This window comes from Marmota marmota, unplaced genomic scaffold (genome assembly GCF_001458135.2).
Source record: "Marmota marmota marmota unplaced genomic scaffold, marMar, whole genome shotgun sequence".
In the NCBI taxonomy this organism is placed as follows: domain Eukaryota; kingdom Metazoa; phylum Chordata; class Mammalia; order Rodentia; family Sciuridae; genus Marmota; species Marmota marmota.
Window position 1 is genome coordinate 11,412,628 of NW_026000075.1, and position 13,749 is coordinate 11,426,376.

General features: G+C 44.0%; 1 protein-coding gene across 7 annotated transcripts in view; it reads left to right on the forward strand.

Moving 5' to 3' along the window:
• Window positions 1-13,749, forward strand: part of Tnik (TRAF2 and NCK interacting kinase) — a 383,074-nt gene that overhangs the window by 295,871 nt on the left and 73,454 nt on the right. The window lies entirely within an intron of this gene.

Consider the following 13,749-nt stretch of genomic DNA (forward strand, 5'->3'; position numbering starts at 1 on the left):
ACTTGATTCAACTCAGCTAAGGTGAACAAGTTCATCAGTAGTGAGAAAAGACATAGATAACCTCCTCAACTTCCACTCAGTTCAGCAAGAATTTCCATTACTTAACTTAGATTTACGACTTCTTTCATTATGTATCACAGAGTTAGTGTGTGAGAATGGGGGCTCCGGTAACCGGCACCCATCATCCCAACTGCTCAGGAGGCAGAGGCAGAAGAATTGGAAGTTCAAGGCCAGCATGAGCAACTTCATTAGATCCTGTCTCAAAACAAAATATAAAAAGGACTGAGGATGCAGCTCAGTGGTATAGCACTTGCCAACATGTGTAAGCCCTCTGGGTTCAATCCCCAGTACTTGGGTTGGAATAGGGTGCTGAAGATATTACACCTCCTACTCTGGTTATCTCAGACTAATTTATGACAGATTCATGGTGATTTTTTACGCTGCTTAAGAATTCTGAGCCAGGCGCAGTGGCACATGCCTGTAATCCTAATGGCTCCTGAGGCTGAAGCAAGTGGATGGCAAGTTCAAAGCCAACCTCAGTGACTTAGTGAGGCCCTAAGCAACTTAGTGAGACCCTGTCTCAAAATAAAATAGAAAAAGTGCTGGGGATTGGCTCGTGGTTAAGTGCCCTGGTGTTCAATCCCTGGTACCAAAAAAATAAAAGAATTTTTATAGGATAATAGTGTTTTTATATTTTGTTTCAACTGTCTGAGAGCATTCTGTACCTTCATTTTAGGGGGATATCTTGAAGTTACAGGAAGGACCAAATTGACCTGAGGAGTACCAGCCTGCTTCACAATTTTATTTTTCAGAGAATTGAGTTGTTTTTCAAGCCATCAAGGTCTCATCTAGTGCCCTTCCAGACCTTGATAACATTGTCCAGTTGCAAAAGCAGCAGGTTTTTAGCTAAGAACTACTCTGCTGTTTGGTTCCATTACCTGAAAAAAACATTTAAAAGAAATACCACTAGTATCTTATTAGCCATTAACAGTGGAGCATGAATTTACAAAATAGTGCCTTGCAGCCTAAAAATGTGAATTATAAGTAAGTCTTGGTAACATTTAACTGTGAGTGAATAGGGGCTTTCAAGGACATTGGGCTCATTTGTTTTTTATAAGTGTAAGGTGGAATTGAAACCTTTTTCCTATGCCTGCAGGCAGTCATCCAGTAAATATTTAGTAAGCCCCTCTGCTGGGCAGGCCCCATGCCAGACACTTGGAATACAGACTGCCCTTAGGAAGACCAGATCGGTGAGGAAGATAGGCAGTTAGTCCCAGAGCAGTCATTTATTGTCTTTATGGTGACCACAGTGGCAGAGAAGGCCTGCTAAGAGAGGACAGCACAGGGACAATGAGTGGAGCCTGGCTTGCAGGTCAGATGGCCAGAGTCCTGCTAAGGAAGCTGAGCACAGACTGGGAAGATGTGAGGCAAGGAAACCCAGGCACAGCCCTGCAGGCCAGCTCAGTTACTTTTTTTTTTTTTTTTTTNTTTTTTTTGGTACCAGGGATTGAACCCAGGCATGCTTAACCACTGAGCTATAAACCCAGCCCTTTTACAAATACCTTTATTTTATTTGTTTATTTTTTTTTGTGGTGCTGGGGATCAAACCTAGTGCCTCATACATGCTAGGCAAGTGCTCTACCACTGAGCCATAATTCCAGTCCCCAGCCCTTTTATTATTATTATCGTTTTATTCTGAAACAGGGTCTTCTTACTAAGGTGCTAAGGCTGGCTTTGAACTTGGGATCTTCCTATCTCAGCCTTCTGAGTCCCTGAGATTACAGGTATATGCCACCCAGCCCAATTCTGCTACTTTTGAATTTTATTTTAAAAAGAGTGGGAAACCATTCAATCAATGGAATACAGTCGCATCTACCTGTGGAAAGTGAAACCGTGACTACTGCAAGGAAAGCAATGGGAAGGAAGTGACCGTGGGTGGGGAGATGAGTTAGTCCAGAGAGGGGTGCTGCTCTGCGCGGCTGGTGGTAGAGTGGGGATTGAGGCAGCTCTGGCCTGTGGAACATGCAGGACGTGATGATGGATAAATCCTCAGATGAAGGAGAGCGAATAGTGGCAGAAGGTTCCCCCATGTTGAACTGGGCCATGTGGGTGGGAGAAGAAGAGAAAGACCAGTTCAGACGTAATGAGACTGAGACACGTATGAGCTTGCCCGTGGTGATGCCCAGGATGCAGTTGGTTTAGGGAGATACAACCACCCAAGAAGGACTGGGATGAAAGTACAGGAAGAGTTGGTTGATGGTAATACAGGTATACATTGAGAAGTGGACAGAATCTGGGCCTAAGCTCTAGGAACTCAGAACAGAGGAAGAAAAGCCAGTAAAGAAAACTGATAAGGAAGTGGAAGGCACACCAGGAGAGTTCCGTGCTGTTGAAGCAAAGAAAATTGAGTTTTTCAGCATGAGGATGAGTTGAAGGGGCCAGCTCTGCAGAATGCCACCCAAAGACCAAGTAAGACAGCAGCACCCTTTGGTTTCAGTGACAATGATGAAATTTAACATGTAGTTTCTGTGTAGTGCTCTCTAGAAAATGCTGTCATTTCCTCTCTGTGGGAAGGGGAGCAGCCTCTCAGGCAATGAAAGTTGTCAGTTTGAACCTGAGGGCACTGTGTTCTCCCAGCATGGCCTGGCCATCTTCTTCCATCCCCACTTCCTGTGCCAAGCTTATGTCTACCACCAAAGCCATCCTGAGGATTATCCAGGAAAATGGAAAGAACTTTATCCATTGCCAAGAGCTGGACGGATTATTTTAGTCAGCTTTTTCGCTGCTGTGACTAAAGGCTCTGACCAGAACAACTGTAAGGAGGAAAAGTTTATTTGAAGGCTCACGATTTCAAAGATCTAAGTCTAGAGAAGGTCAGCTCCATTCCTCGGGGCTCAGGGTGAGGATGAACATCATGGCAGAAGAGTGTGGCAAAAGGAAACAGCTCACATCATGGTAATCATATAGCAGAGAGAGACTTCAGCTCTGGATACAGAATATATACCCCATAGCCACGCCCCCAATTAGCCACTTCCTCCAACCACCTGCCTCTCATTACCACTCAGTTAATCTGATCAGGGATTAATTCACTGATTGGGTTAAGAGTCTCACAATCGAATCATTTCTCCTCTGAAAATTCTTGCATTCTCACACATGAACTTTTGGGGAACACCTCACATCCAACCCATAACACAGATCTTACTTTTAAAGGATGTGTCTAATCCAGCCCAAAAGTTGCTAAGGACGTTTGAAGACCTTTGGTGGCTAGGTGCTTCTCCGTTTGTCATCAGCTTTTGCTCATGTTCTCTAGCATTTGCTTTGCACTTGGGGTAACCGGATGGTCTCACAGAAGCTATCCAGCTGGAGGCCAGACCCAGAGAAGTCACCAGAGTAAACAGGTGTTTGTTGAACCTAAGTGATTTCTCCCAGATGCTCTGAGACAACCCCCCCGACCACCGTCCCCACCAAAAAGTAGAAGAGCAGAGGGAAGCTACACATCTGTTGAAGAGTCACCATGCAGGACACATGTTGAAGCTCTAAAACTTCTTGGACAACAGGATGTAGATTAAAATATGTTGGAAGGAAAGTAGGATTTTGTTTATGAGCAGCAATGCTAGACCCCAAGACTGCCAAGGACCAGTCCCAGCTTTCTTCCTTAGATGTGTGATTCTGGGTATATCCGTTCACATTCCTTACCTCAGTTTCCTCATTTGGAAACCTGGGAATGACAATAGCATTTGCTTTATGAGGCCAAGAGGAAGCATAACTGAGGTTGTTCATAGAAAGCCTCAGAACCTCAGCATACATACTGAAGTTGCTATAGTTACTGACATGGGTAGCTTAGACTAAAATCAAGAGGAATGAGTTTTCAAAGTTTGAGCTCCTGTATGTGCTGAAATGCAGAATTCTTGAATTCATTAAAAGACGTTTACCAATAGGTAAACGTCTTTTAATATTTTAGGAAGAATATTGTTACAATACTAAGAGGAATTCAGTTATGTCATTAAGAGAAAAAAATATCTAATAGTTTTTAAATGGCTAGCTGGTAGGTTAGTGCAGAAGTAAAGTTCATCAGCACTGTAGGCCAGGAGGCCAAACTTTAATCCTAGCTATGTGGTCTTGGGAAAACTTCTCAACCTTGCTGCACCTCACCTTCCTTACACGTACATACAGTACAGTGATATTTAGTTTGCAGGATATATATATATATATATATATATATATATATAAAATATTTGATACTGGGGATTGAACCCCAGGGGCATTTTACCACTGAGCCACATCCCCAGGCCTTTTTTGCATTTTATTTAGAGTCTCACTGAGTTGCTTAGGGCCTCACTAAGTTTGCTGAAGCTGGTTTTGAACTCATGATCCTCCTGCCTCAGCCTCCCAAGCCACTGGGATTACAGGTGTGTGCCATTGTGCCCAGCTCCAGGATAATTTTGAGAAGCAAATAAGCCATATGCATAGTAACCTGGCACAATGCCCGACACAAGAAATGGATTGATTTTGCTAGGTGAATATTTTGTTATTTTGGAAACAATAATTGCAAAGTATTATTAGTTTTTATCTTAACAATTCTGTGTAGACAGCATTTTTCTATTCCCTGCTTTCCTTAATGCCCTAACATACCTTCCCTGGTTACTGTAAAACCTGGACTTTCCATCTTCTTTTGAGGGACTGAGAGCAGCCCTTCCTTTGTGTCTTGCTCGTCTGTCTGTCTGCTGTTCGTTTTGCCAGCATCCCCATCCTTGCCTGTGGTTGCACCCCGCTTAGCAGGGCCAGCTGCCACCTTGGGAAGTCAGCTCTTCCCAGGGAAGCCCAGAGGACTTCCCCTGGAGATACTCTGCCTCTTACTGGATGCTCTCTCCAGTGCGTCTTGCCATCATTTCCAACATGTGTAATTATGATCCCGTTATTGCCACCAAATGGCTACACGAAGTCTCATCTCCTACCAGTATCTAAACAAACCCCAAAAGAAGATACGAGATCTTATGCAGTCTGAATAGTCAGTTTTGAGGGCACTAGGGATACAGCACCTCCAGAGTGATCCTTTCACCAGGAAGGTGGGCACCAGGCAGTCCAGTCAGAGATTACCTGGGTTTCAATCCTAGCTCTGCCACTTACTGCCTTTGTCATTTTGAGCCAGGCATAACTTCTTTATGTCTAAGTTTGCCCATTTATAAAATAGGCTAGTAATAACAGATAATGAGTTAATATATACAGAGCATTTAGGATAGTACCTGGCACCTGGTAAATACCTAAATAAGTTCAAGAAGAGTATAGCACATGAAGGGAAGAATCTTTACTTCCCATTACCAGCCTGGTTGTTCCTATTCTACATCTTCTCTTTCCAGGGTGAGGGATCCCAGTAGCATGCAGTCTGAGCATGCTCAGTAGGCAAAGCAGGAAATAGGAAAATCAGTGTAGCTTTTCACCCGTGCTGCTTTTCCACCTGTTGGACACACGCCAAGGCCCTCAACCAGAAGAAAGCACTGTGAGGATAATTCCACTTCAGAACCTGGAGTGTTAATTCATTGGCACTGCTGAGAAGCAGCCTTTATGTCACTTAATCATTAACTCTAGGCATCCCAGTATGTCCTGTGAGCTGTGGCCGGCTGGTCAGGGGCAGAGTGGCCTTTTGTTCCTAGACGTTATTAGCATCAGCCCAAAGCCGGACGGCTTCCTTGCTGGGCTTTTGCTCTGTTATTTCAGTAGCTGAACAGAAATTAGGAAACCACCAGGAGCCAGGCTGGCAAAGTGGATGCTCATTGTCTGGGACGGGGCCTGCCCACAGCTTCTGACAGTCGTCACAATCACCTGAATGTCTGAATCACACTCGTGCTTCAGGAAGGCATGCTGTCTGTGTGGACATAAGGAACCCTGCTTCCCAGCAGATCCCAGAGGGGCTTTTTGTCCTCACTTGCCTGCCCTGCAACAGGAGGTGTGGCCTTGTCTGCCCATCCCGGGATCCCACCAAACTGAGGAACTTGGGTTGAAATTCCTACACCGTAGTTTAAAATGCTGCTAAGATTTGAAGTCCTTGTGCCTAGACCTCTTCCTATATTTTTAAGGAATGAGAAAGCATTTTATACTCAAAGCATTTCAGACTGGTCCCCTAGAGTTAGGCAGCTGCTGCCCTCCCCCCTCTCCAGGATGCCTCCCGTGGATGTAGGGTGTGTTTCCAGTGCCCACTGGTCACCACACACCTGCCTTCCAAGGCCCAGGGTCTTCATGGAGCCTCTTTTATTAGATCTAGTCTATGTTTCTGGTGTTCCACGGTTTTCCTTCTTATTTCTAACCACAGAACTATGACAACAAAATAGTTTCACTCAAAGTATTATTTCACATGACATTTAAATTGAATTGTTTTCATCTCAACTCTTGTTTTCAGGGAGGAGTTTTATAGAATCATAGATCCTATGAAACATAAGGGACTTCAAAAGTGATCTGAACCAATTCTTCTCTGAAAGCAAGAATCTCTTTGAGACACAGTATTCTTCAAATCATTTCACCTGTTTGGCATATCTTGCCTTACACATCCATGGACTTGATATGGCACCTCCTATTTTTGAACAACTCTTCTAATATTAGAAAATGTATCTTGTTATTGATTGAAGTCCTTGTGATAGCTCTGCATTGGTGCCAATTATGCCAAATAAACTAAAATGCCTTCCACATCATTCTTTGAAATGTTTTAGGGTAATAATCCTATTCTTCTCCAAACGTCAACCCGTTTCTTTCTAAATATGATATAATTTAACATAGTCGGTATCATCTCAGGTGTGCTGGAGTGGCCCTCTCTTTAATAAACTGGCTTTATAATATGCGTAATAACACTCAGCATGCATCATAACACTGTGCATCTGAGGCTCTGCAATAGTCAGCTGTCCTGTTTCTGTGGCAAAATACCCGAGAAAAACAACTTAAAGGACGAAAGGTTTATTTTGGCTCACAGTTTTAGAGTTTTCTATCCATGGTTATCTGGCTCCACTCTTAGGGGCCTATGGTGAGGCAGAACATCACAGCAGAGAGCCTATGGTGGAGCAAAGCCACTTACCTAATGATTGCCAAGAAGCAGAGAGAGAGAGAAAGAGAGAAAAAGGCTGAGATCCTCCAAGGTTATGCCCCTGATGACCTGCTTCTTCCAACAAGGCACTACCTCCTTGAGTTTCCACCACCTCCCAAAAGCTGGGGACCAAGCCTTCAACCCATGAGCCTTTGGGAGGACATTCTAGATCCAAGCTATAACAGGGGCTCATTCAAAGGCTTTGGAATCATGACAGAAGGAATTTGAGGCTTTCGACTGCACCTGACTTGTGCACTTTCCTGCAGAGCCATCAGTACTAGGTATGACCATTGTGCTATTTTTGTCCCTCTCTGTGATGCCCAGGAAAATCCAAGTAGCTGTTCTCCTTGGGGAAACAGAGGCTCAGAGATGCTAAGGAGTTTGTGACTAATCACGTGGACTAGCATCCATAGAAAAGCAGGACAGAATTCTTCATTAAGACAGCCCGAGGCTCAGGCGGCTAACACCTTTGTCTCTCTTTCTTGGTGCACAGAGACTGACTTGTGCATGTGTGTGGGCTGTGGGGCTGCCTGTGCATCAAAAGTTACCCTGGGAGTGCAAAGAAAAGGCTTCGTTTAGGCAGCTAATTATAGTAGATACAGAGAGAAAGGAATGACATCTATCTAGCCTGTCTAGCTTTACTAGTGTTCTCTGGTTGTTTCTGTGAAGAAATGAGAGGGTACAGTGAAATCAGAGAGAGAAAATGGCCACTTGAAAAAACAAAAAAACATCCTTCACTTTGGATATGCAGATGCCTCAACCTACTTCTTGCAAATCCATGGTGGTGGCACAGCCAGAGCCAGACACAGAGTACATCCTGGCTTAGCCCTTACCAACTGGGAAACATACTGGCCTGAGTGTGCCTTGATTTCCCTTTCTGTCAAATGGGAGTGATAACATAGTAGTATCTGTCCCAAAGTGCTGTGGTGGGAATTAAATGTGCTAATAGGAATAAGGGCTCAGAACCATCATAGGAAGCTCTGTCTGTTTGTTCTTGCTGACAATGATGATTATTATCTTATTATTATCTTTATTTATTTCATTTATTATGTTGCTGTGTAATGAATTCAGAGGATGACTGCTTTATCATTCTCATGTCTTACTAAAATAGATGATTTGGAATCCCAGTTTTGGTTACAAGGAATCATGTCCTTGTCCTGCAGTAGTTGGTTTGCAATGGTCTTTCCAAAGCTGCAACTTTAGCAACTGGTAAATGGACAAATGAAGTGCCCAGAAGTTTGAATACCTCATGTCACACATACAGCTCCTGTGCAACTTGTATGGACTCATCCTGTTTAAAGCGAGGGGCATGTGTGATGTGCAGTCCATTCAAAAGCCCACACTGGGTCCTTTCATTCCTAGTGCCTTTGAACAGAGCCCCTGTGTTCAGGGGATGGTTTGAGGTACTTCCCAAGGAGCCTGACTTGATGCTGCATAGGCTGCTTTCCTGTCCTCTGGAGGCCAAGCCAGGTCTTCCACACTCACAGTAGGGTCCCTTTTTCACCATTTCCGGGAGGTCACCCAACCTGAAAAACAAGAGAAGCTCCCAAATGCAACTCAGAATTCTGCTTTTTCTCACTTCTTATTCTGAATTGCTAGTAGAATTTTGCTTTGTGAGGTAGCACATCCTTGCTCAGGCTCTTGGAATAAACACAAGGTTACCTGATGTGACCCCCTCATGGAAAGTGTGGGTGGAGGTGACTTATTCAAGGTCATAAAATATTCCCTCATTTATTAAACAAATATTTGGAGAGCACACTGCTATGTGGTCTTCAGTGTTCATCTTAGTGGCTGTGCAGGACCAGAATCTAGTCTGTTTCTCATCACACATTCTTCCCCTCAGTCCTATTAACTACCGCCTTCTGCCCTCTTGCAATGACATGTGACACTGCAGCTATCAGATGTTCATTCTCAAATGTAGATGTTACCTCTCAGTCCAGATATCAGAAATGCGGTGTATGTAAAAGACAGGCCCAGGGCAAAGGTTTCATTTTCTTCTATTTGTTTATATCTTTCTTTATGACTTTTCATCATTCTGTGTTTTAGTCAGATTTTTGATCGCTGCAACCAAGAGATATGACAAGAACAATTAGAGGAGGAAAAAATTATTGGGGACTCATGGTTTCAGAGGTCTCAGTCCACAGACAGCTGACTTCATTTGTCAGGGCCTGAGATGAGGCAGATCATCATGGCAGAAGTGTGTGGCAGAGCAAAGCAGCTGGGAACATGGCACCAGGAAGTGGAGAGAGATCCCCTCAACAAGGACAAAATGTATACCCCCAAGGGTACCCAAGTAACCACCTTCTCCAGCCATACTCTATCTGCCTTCAATTGCCACTTAGTTAATCCCTGTCAGGGGATTAATACACTGATTAGGTTAAGGCTATAGCCCAATCATTTCACCTCTAAACTCTCCTGCATTTCCTCACATATGAGCTTTTGGGGATCACCTCATATCTAAACCATAACATCCTGAAAAGAGGACTTAAGGCAGCCTACAGAATTTACTCCAGCCACTGTGCACAAAACACATGAGGAAAGAAAGTAGAAAGGAACATAAAGTAGGAAAGAAAATAAAATGAAAGCAGGAGCAGGGTGGGCTCACAGCATGCCTGCATGACATGGTGTCCAGTGCAGTTGCCTGAGGTGGCCCCAGTCCAACTCTGAGAGTCTTAGTACCGGAGAAAAGAGGCAAACTCAAGCAGCCCGGAGTTGGGATTTGTGCTGTCCATCAGAGAGGAGCAAACCAGTCACTCAGGGCGGTTTTCTGGGGCCACTGAAAGCCTGCACACTTGTCCAGGAGTGGTTGGGTGGATTCTGCTTTGAAGGCTCGGGATAATATTCCTGCCATAAACACAGTGATTAATCATATTCAGCTATTCCAATGACATTGTAAAATGCCATTTTATGGCACTACAGTTCATCAAAATCACTCTTCCAAGAACTAGAGCACTCTGGTGCAGGCGCACACCTTTCTGTTGATCTAAAGTGACCCAAGAAGGGCATTACAAAAGGAAAGGAGGACCATTTCACAGCTTTGGTGATGAACATCCGTGAGAGCGATTTCTTATAACCAGGCCTTTAGTAAGAATGTTAGTACTTAAGGGTTGAGGCGGTATTCTCTGGCAAGAATTTAAAGAGCAAAAATGCTGCAGGGTCAACTTGGGATAAATGTGTTACTTTTGGAAGTCCCCTGAGCAGGGAGACAGGATTAATATTTCCTCATTACAATTAACTAACCTGTTCACTTGATAGTACAGACCACAGCCTCCACCTGGAGGTATCCCAAGGGGAACATCCATGGGGAGAAATCATAATTTCCCCAAAAAAAGTCATTCTTGGTGGATACTAACTGAAGACAACAGGTGCTAAAAGATCCTACAGACCTACTCCATAGAGTAAGGCAACAGCCATTTTAACCTAAAAAAAAATTACAGGATGGATTCTATCAATCATCCCCCAAACAGGCAAACATACTTAGAAATTTATAAGAGCCCACCAAATGGCTAATTTTAAGGGATATCCCTTTTGACAATGCCTCCAAGAAGATTTAGATGAAAATAAACTTCTTGGCCATGGAGAATCTATCAAGAGAAATTGACAGAAGGACCACTATAAATGTTATGCATCATTTGAATATAATCTAAAAATACTGTTTGAGTCTTCCCTGCCCCATTCGTTCCAGCTTAGACTCTTATTCCCTTATTTTATCTATCTTTCTTTAAGATGGCAAATAGGTACCTTGCCAGCACTAGTTATAGGTGACTATCTTTTTAGATAAATATTCTCATGTCCTATATGTACTCATCATAAAAGGATGTTCTGGCCAGTAAGGGCTAAGGAAGGGCATAAAAAGGCAAGGACCTGGTCCCAAGCTCTGCAGGCTGTTGTTTATCTAGTGCAGTACTCAATACGGCAAACATCAGTGACGTCAGCCCAGAGTGAGAAATCATGGGAGATAAAACCTGAAATGGAGACACCTTTCAACCTAGATTGTGAAGTTGGTAATGATGTGATATAAACTGTAAGTATTGATTGGATGAAAAGTGCCACAAAAAATGTAAGGGGATACTCACATCCTCTGGGGCCCCAAGTGTCTTAACTCTGTTCAGTTCAACAAACCTTGATGTGTAGCCAAGCCCTGTGCGAGAGGTGGAGGGTTAAGAGAGAATCAAGCATGAGCCTTGTCCTCAAGGAGCTGCTTCAAACAAGAGTCACTGGAGCTCTGTAACAGTGCTTGCTTGGAGCCCTGGTCTTTCTTTGACATGTTTTGATATGTCCCCTCAAAATCCCCATGCCCAGGAGGAGAGAGAGCAAACATCTTTCCAGGAAAGACACCAACATTGAGACACAGCAGCTGGAAATTGGCAGGGTGCCCTTAGAAGACTGAGGAAGTAATTTATTTTTCCAGCTTCGCCACAAGAACTGAAGCCCGGGCATATGCCTCCATGTGTCAGCAGTGGCTGATAGGAGTGAGATCATTCTTAATTATTAGTCACTTTTGAGTGTCTTCCTCCAAAACTGTGGAGTACTTGGGAAGGCAGACCCTCTTGAGTTGGAATCAATACTGTATACACCTTGCTCAGGAACCTGCCTGGCATGTAATTATAAAGCAGTATTGATTCCTGGCAGAGGGGTTGAAAATGTACAAATTCTTCACACACACACACACACACAAAGGCTAAATCTTCAGAAGGCTTAATTTTTCTCCCTCAAGAAAGAGACCAATGGTTGGAGTTCAAAAAAAAAAAAAAAACTTGAAATATTAGATAAATTAGGGCTATTTCCTGCCAGGAGACAGATCTGTACACATAATTATTTTATTCTCTGGGCTGGCACTGATTCACTTCTGTTGAGTGTTGGAAACGTCTCTGTTTTGGGTCTGTAATCCAAATTATTCAGTCGGTTCCTATGATGATGTTTTCTCCGCGTGTCCTCCAGTGTTGTTTTTCTATAAAACAAATAATTGCTTGTCTGGTACCAATGGGTTCCTGCTTTTCCTGCTCTTCTTTGTCATACCATCTAGTATGCCCCATGGCCAGGAGCTCCACCCTCTCAAACATGCCCGTCATCACCAAATTCTGCCCATTTTATTTTGGCTGATTTCTGATTTCTGCTTCTCAGTTGGCATCCACTGCAGTCCTATTCGAGTGACTGGAATCTGGATAGGTTTCAGTCTTCCTTCCTTTTGGCCGCATCTCCAAAGGCGGTGAACACCCTCACAGCCTGCCTTTGCTACCTCCTCCATGCCCCGTCACCTCCTTCCTCACCCAGAGAAAGTCTTCATACTGCCTTTCCTCTTCCAGCCTGGCCCCTTCCATGGCTGTTGGGGCTGTTTTGAAAATGCACATCTGATCGTGTCATTTGGCTGCAGCAAGCCCTCGCTCCAGTGGCTCCCTGTTACCTGTAATCTAAGATGGACAACTGCTCACCAATCTGGAAATGATAGATGTTGACTCTCAAATGATGCAGCTTACCTCCCAAGACCCAGAGGTTCCCGGAAGATGGTGGATATGGAGGACTGCAGTGGGGGCTACAGTGGGAAAGTTGCTTTGGGGGCTTCTTGGCATTTTGAGTATCTGTGGTTGGTTTAGCTGGGGCTTCGACAGTGAGCTTTTGCTCAAGGCTCCTTCTCTGGTTGTGCAGAGCTGGCTTGTCAGTGTGAGACGGTTATGATCCACTCTGTCCCAGGAACCTCATGCCTCCATAGCCACGCGGTAGAGGGTCCTTGAGAATCTCTCAAGGGAGTGGACCCCCCCTGGTCTGTTCCTTCTGAACCTTGTATTTAAAGAACAAATCTCAGTGCCAGTACAGCGATCTGACACAAAAGGCCTGCAGCCTTTCTCAGATGGGTGCTGAGGACATGTGGTATGGGGAAACACTTGGTTTTGTGTGACAGTCCTATGCACTGCAACATTTTTGGCATTTCTGGCCCCTCATAGTAAATGCCAATCATGTTCCTCAGTTACTGAGACAACCTGAAAAAAACCCTCTCCCATGCCCCCATAGTTCTGCGTGACCAGAGATGGGTAACTGTACCACCCCCACTTGAGAACCATCAGCTCCTATAACCACTTGGCTTCATTTGAACTTCCCCTAAAATGGTCTCTTTTCTGAGAATACGATTAATGGCCAGATCTTTCTATCACTCCTCTTTTCCCTTCATCTGATACAATGATAAGAACTTAGATGCTGGTGACACATTGCTGACTTTGAAATCAAGCTCCACTGTTTAAGGGCCATGACCTTGAACAAGGGAATGACCTTGAACAATTACTTAATCTCCCTATTCCTCAGTTTTCCCCTATAAAATGGGGGTAATAGTATAATATTTAGCTCCGAAGACCTGTGAAGACTAAATAAAGCATGTAAGGCACTTATCCCACTGTCCAGCATCAGGGGCTCGGTAGTGGTTTGAGATAATGACTGTCAGTGATCATGATGATGTCTCTTAGCATAAGGTCTTATTGGGACAGAAGTAGAAGTTGATGCTTACAAAGGAATAATTCTGAAAACAGGCAGCTTGGTATATGAGAAAGAGTCTTGGCCTGGGTGGGACTTAGTAGGTTCTGTTCCTGTTCCCCCTTAGCCATTAGTGTTACTGGTTACTGTATAGTCTTGAATGTGCCCTTCACTCCTCTGGTTCTTAGATTCTCTATAAAATATTTCTGTTTTGTGGT